We start from the raw sequence: 6,000 nt of genomic DNA, 5'->3' as shown, positions 1-6,000 counted from the left end.
TCCTCGGGAGGCTAAAGAAATTCAGTTTGTCCCCTTTGACTCTCACCAACTTTCATCGATGTACCATAGAAAGCATCCTATCTGGATGCATCATGGCTTGGTACGGTAACTGCTCTGCCCAGGACCGCAAGAAACTGCAGAGAGTTGTGGACACAGCCCAGCACATCACAGACACCAGCCTCCCCTCCTTGGACTCTGTCTTTACCTCTCGCTGTCTTGGCGAAGCAGCCAGCATAATCAAAGACCCCACCCACCTGGGTCATTCTCTCTTCTCTCCTCTTCCATCAGGTAGAAGATATAGGAGCCTGAGGGCACATACCACCAGGCTTACAGTAAGGACAGCTTCTATCCCACTGTGATAAGACTATTGAATGGTGTCCTTATATGATGAGATGGACTACCTCACGATCTACCTTGTTGTGACCTTGCACCTTATTGCACTGCAGGTTCTCTGTAGCTGTGACACTTTACTCTGTACTGTTACTGTTTTTACCTGTACTACATCAATGCACTCTGTGCTAACCCAATGTAATTGCACTGTGTAATGAATTGACCTGTACCATCAGTATGCAAGACAAGTTTTTCACTGTACTTCGGTACAAGTGACAGTAATAAACCAATACAATACCAATGGACGATAAACGATTCACCGCTTATTGGAGGATAATTCTTCCACTTATTCGGGGTCAGGGCTTTTTTTCCCCGACTACCGGCTACAGTTGGGCGTTCCCCGCGTAATTCCCCGGCACTTGCAGAATCAGTTTCCGATCTCACTTCGGCATACAGTATAAATAGAGACCCGAAAAAAGATCGTGACGTGTAAGAGCTGCTTGTGATTGCGACGGTCGGCTGCTTTATGGACTCAGACAGGTTCATCGTCTTTATCCCGTTTCAACATTCAGCTAATGTTTAATCGATATAATGGTTGAATTTATTCTTAAGAATATTGGGTAAGTGGAGAAATTCGCAGCACTGCGCTTCAGCTTTGGTTGACTCTGGTCCTTCGTTCTAGCGGCGCGGGGCATGCGGGAGACGGTCAAAGACTGCAGGGAGGCAAAATGGGAGTGCTGGAAATCCGAGCTAAACAATGTCAAAATTGGGGTCCAGTTCCAGATGACACCATCTCGCCTTCAGCGGGACAGGGGGCATTTGTATGAAAAGAAACAGAGTTAATCTTTTAATGTTTCTCGACCGTTAGTCAGAACGACCGAGAGATTCCCCCAGAAACGGAGATGAAGGGGAAATAAATTCTGAGTGGCAGACAGTCGGAGAGCACTTACGAAGGAGAAATAACTACGACCCTTCATTTGAAATACTACACGTTTTCTCTGCATAGACACTGCCGGAACTGCTCAGGTTTCCAGCATCCCATCTTTTATTTAAATATTGACGTAGGATTTCCAGCAATCGGCGTTCTGTCTTTTGTTTCTGGTGAAATGATGCCAGCGCTCAGTGAACAAGGGGGAGATGGATTACACACGGCATCAGTAATTGTTCTCATTCCCTGTCGATGCCGCGTCTTTTTTGCGAAGTAAACGGGACCTGAAGTGGACGGGAGTGCCCCTTTCTCTGTGTCCCGGTTCCCCCTCTCCAGGGCGCGACCTGGGGGTCCGGTTCGATCCCGACCTCGGCTGTTGCTTGCGTGCAGTTCGTACATTTTCCCTTTGACCATGGGTGTTTCCCCAAGATGCTCCCGTTTCATTCCACATCCCAAAGTCGTACTGGTAGGTTAGTCGACTGCTACAAACTGCCCCTTGGTGTATTACATGGAACATCAACGGGGAGTTGATGAACATATATCTGTGTGAGAGAAGAAGTTGCCGGAGCACAGGAGAAAAAGGTGGGAGGGTGTGTGCGGTGGGTGGGGGTGGGGGTGGGGGGGGGGGGGGCGTCGGGGCGGGAGGAATGGGACTGCTTCCCGGGAGTTGGCATGAATGGAAAGGCCTCCTGTGTAGTTAAGTAGAGGTAAGATGAGAGTCAAGGATACTGTGTCTGGGGGAGGGATCCATTAACTGCGAAGCTATTGATCTGGGTAGTGGAAAGGAGTTGGTGAGAGATGTCACAACTGAGGGAGACAGAGAAAATGCCATTTCAACCAGGAGTAGGGAGACAGCCCTGTAGGCCAGGATTAGAGGACGTGTAAAGTGAGGTAATGGAGGAGGATGAACGAGGGATTCAACGAAAGTGAAACCCAGTGATTGAATGGGTATGGAACTACCGTGTAGACGAGCTAGTCACTGAGTGTTTCAGTGAGGGTGCCAGAGAAGATAATGCAAGAGAGAACAGGTAAGAATGCACGGGTGACAGACAAAGTGAGAGTAAGTGAATCTGGGAAAGTGAAAGTTAAGTGAATCCCTGGAGGAGCACAGGGGATGCAGGAGTGTACTTAAGAAGGAAATCACAAGGGCAAAAGGGGGCATGAGATAGCTTTGGCTGAGAAGACTAAGGAGAATCCAAAGAGACTTTATAAGTATATTAAGGGGGAAAGAGTAACCAGGGAGAACAGGGCCCATCAAAGACCAAAGTGAATATCATTATGTGGGGAGATGGGTGAGGTCCTCAATGAAAATTTCTCCTCTGTTTTTACTGTGGAGAAAGACATGAAGACATCACAACTTGAGATAGTTGACTGGGATGTCTTGGGGATAGATCGCATTACAGCAGAGGAGATGCTAGACATCTTAAAATGCATGAAGGTGGATAAATCTCCAGGGGCCGAGCAGGTATATCCTAGAACACTGGGAAGCTGGAGAAGGAATTGAGGGATTCCTGGCTGAGATGTATGTATCACTGTTAGCCACTGCATCATTCGTGAGATGCCAGAGGACTGGAGGGTAGCTAATGTTTTGCTTTTATTTCAGAAGGGCTGCAAAGAAAAACCTGAGAACTATAGAGCAGTAAACCTAACAACTGTGGTAGGTAAGTTACTGGAACAGATTCTGAGGGATGATGTACATGAACTTGGAAATACATGCGTTGATTAGGGATGGTCAGCACGGCTTTGTGTGTGGGAGATAATGTCTCATTAATCTGATTCCGTTTTTTGAAGAAGTAACCAAGAAGGTCAATGAGGGCAGGGCAGTAGATGTAGTCTATATGGACTGGTCTTACTGGTCTTTTGGTAAGGTTCTGCATGGTAGGCTGCTCTGGGAAGTTGGATTGCATGGAATCCAGGGACAGCTAGCTAATTGGATACAAAATTGTCTTGATGGTAGGAAACAGAGGGTGATGGTAGAAGATTGCTTTTCGGACTGGAGGCCCATGACTAGTGGTGTGCTAGGGGTCTGTGCTAGGCCATTGTTATTTGTCATTGATATTGATGATTTGGAGAGTGTACAAGGCATAGTTAGTAAGTTGCAGATGACACTAAAATAGGTGATGTCATAGATGGTGAAGATGGTTATCAAGAATTACAGTGGGATCTCGTTCAGCTGGGTAAGTGGGCCGAGGAATGGCAAATGGAATTTAATTCAGATACATGTGAGGTGTTGCAATTTGGGAAGACAAATTGGGTAGGATTTTCAAAGTGAATGGTAGGGTCCTGGGGAGTGCTGTAGAACAGAGGGATCTACGAGTACCAGTACTGGGTTACCTGAAAGTGGTGTCACAGGTAGAGAGGGAGGTGAAGAATGTTTCTGGCATGCTGGCCTTCATCACTCTGGGCACTGAGTATAGGAGTGGGATGTTATTTTGCCGTTGTACAAGATGTTGATGAGGTCACATTTGGGGTATTGTGTTCAGTTTTGGTCACCCTGCTATAGGAAAGATGCCATTAAGCTGGAAAGAGTGTAGAAAAGATTTACCAGCATGTTGCCAGAACTTGAGGGACTGAGTTATAGAGAGAAGTTGAGCAGGCTAGGACTTCATTCATTGGAACCTAGGGGAATGAAGGGTGATCTTATGGAGCTGTGTAAGATCATGAGGGACAATCTTATGGAAGTGTATAATATCATGAGGGGCATAGATAGGGTGAATGCACACTGTCTTTTTCCCAGGGTTGAGGAATCATGAGCTAGAGACCATAGGTTTTGGGTGAGGGGGAAAGATTTAATAAGATCTTAAGGGGCAACTTTTTCCAGCCAAAGGGTGGTCCGTATATGGAATGAGCTGCCAGAGGAAGTGGTTGAGGCAGGTACATTAACAACATTTAAAAGATACTTGGACAGGTACATGGATAGGAAAGGTTTGGAAGGATATGGGATAAATGCAGGCAAAATGGGACTAGCTTAGATGAGCATCCTGGTCAGCAGTTGGGCTGAAGGGCCTGTTTCTGTGCTGTATGACTCTGTGAGACATAAAGGATCTAATGTAAAATGGCTGAAAGAGAATGAATGAGAATGACCGAGTGAGAGCTTGAATGAGAAGGGAGTGAGTGTGAGTGTTTCAATGGATGAACGCAGTGAATTGTTATAACTGACATTATCCAAAAGGACACATGGCACCTGCTCTCCACTTCATCCCACAGCCTACCTCAGCAGTGCATGAAATGCAAAAAGGAAATGAAATTCAGTTCTTATGAATAGTAAGTGCTATTTACTTATTGGCCTAGCTACACCGGCAGTCAAATATGCTATATGTTCATTGGAAAAGAACAAGGACTCAGGAACAGATATCCCTGTTGAACTTCTAAAACTTGGCAGAGAGGAGCAAAAGACAAATTTTTGGCTTGATCACCCACATCTGTGGTGAGGAGGACATACCGGGGGACCTCAGAAATTCCATAATAGTGACCAGCTTCAAAAAAGGAAACAAATCCAAATGCAGTAACTATAGAGGGGGTCTCCCTGCTGTTTGCTACAGGCAAAGACATTGCAAGAGAACTCCTCAAGCACCTCCTCCCAATGGCCTAGGAGATACTCTCCAAATTGCAGTGTGGATCCTGTCCATTTAGGGACACAGTGGACATATTCTGCACCATGTGACCACTCCAAGAGGAATGCAGGAAACAGAATCAGTTACTGAACATGACCTACTTTGATGTCACAAAAACCTTTGACTCCGTCAGTCAAGAGGGCATGTGGAGTCTCCAATACGATTTTCCACAAATTTGTTTCCACTTTACGTATGCAGCATGATGAAAATGTGGGCCATGATCTTAATCAATGGGTCCACAATCTCAATGTAGACCAGTATCAAGCCAGGTTACATTATCACCCCAATACTTTTCTTAATCCTTCCCATTATACTGATGCACTTAATCTACAACAAGTTCCTGCTGGAGTGGAGCTAATCTACAGAACAAATGGGAGACAGTGTCTCTAATCCTGAACCAAGGTTACTCCAATTTCAGTCATCAAGCTGCAGTACATAGACAACACTTTGTGTATGCATGAGTTCAAGGCTGAGCTCCAAATTATTCTCAATTCATTCACTGTAGCATTTAAGAGAATGGGCCTTGCACTAAACATTTGCTAAACACAGGTCATCCACCAACCTGTTCTCTTGTACAACATCTTCCTCTGGCAAAACAATCCATGACAAGACCTTGGAAAACATAGAGCACTCTTCTCATACCTTGGGAGCCACCATTCGCCAAAAGCAGACACTGATGATGAAAATCAGCACTGCACTTTGTCAACCAGCACAGCCTTTGTCTGTCTGAGGAAAAGGAAGTTTGAGAACCGTGACCTCAAATCTGACACAGCTGATGGTCTATGGGGCAGCAATGATCCCCACCTTCCTGTACATTTTGAGATGTAGACCATCTGCGAGAGATACCTCAAAATGCTGGAGAGGTGCTACCAAAATCCTCCAAATTGATGGAAAGGATAAGCAAACTAAAATCAGTGTCCTCTCCCTGGCTAACATCCCCAGTATTGAAGTTCCACATATGATCTGTTGGCTATGATGGGCAAGCCAAATCGTTTGAAGCCCACACCAGGCTCCCAAAACAGATTCTCTATTCTGAGCTCTGTCTCAACAAAAGATTACCAGTTCAACAGAGGAAACAATTAAAGGATGTCCTACATTCCCAATGCATAGTCGAATACCCTGCCTCCC

The 6,000-nt window shown here is 45.6% G+C and overlaps 1 protein-coding gene across 1 annotated transcript in view; it reads left to right on the top strand.

Moving 5' to 3' along the window:
- Window positions 1–804: 804 nt before the first annotated feature.
- LOC127572566 (tumor necrosis factor alpha-induced protein 2-like) overlaps window positions 805–6,000 on the top strand; it is a 28,621-nt gene continuing 23,425 nt past the window's right edge. Inside the window, exons 1-2 of the mRNA XM_052019970.1 lie at window positions 805–950; window positions 2,862–2,919. The gene's annotated coding sequence lies outside the window, so the exon portion shown is untranslated. The remainder of the gene's footprint in view (window positions 951–2,861; window positions 2,920–6,000) is intronic.

This window comes from Pristis pectinata, chromosome 1, assembly GCF_009764475.1.
Source record: "Pristis pectinata isolate sPriPec2 chromosome 1, sPriPec2.1.pri, whole genome shotgun sequence".
Taxonomy (NCBI): domain Eukaryota; kingdom Metazoa; phylum Chordata; class Chondrichthyes; order Rhinopristiformes; family Pristidae; genus Pristis; species Pristis pectinata.
Note: the sequence above shows the minus strand (reverse complement) of the source record. Positions and strands in the feature narration are given on the sequence as shown.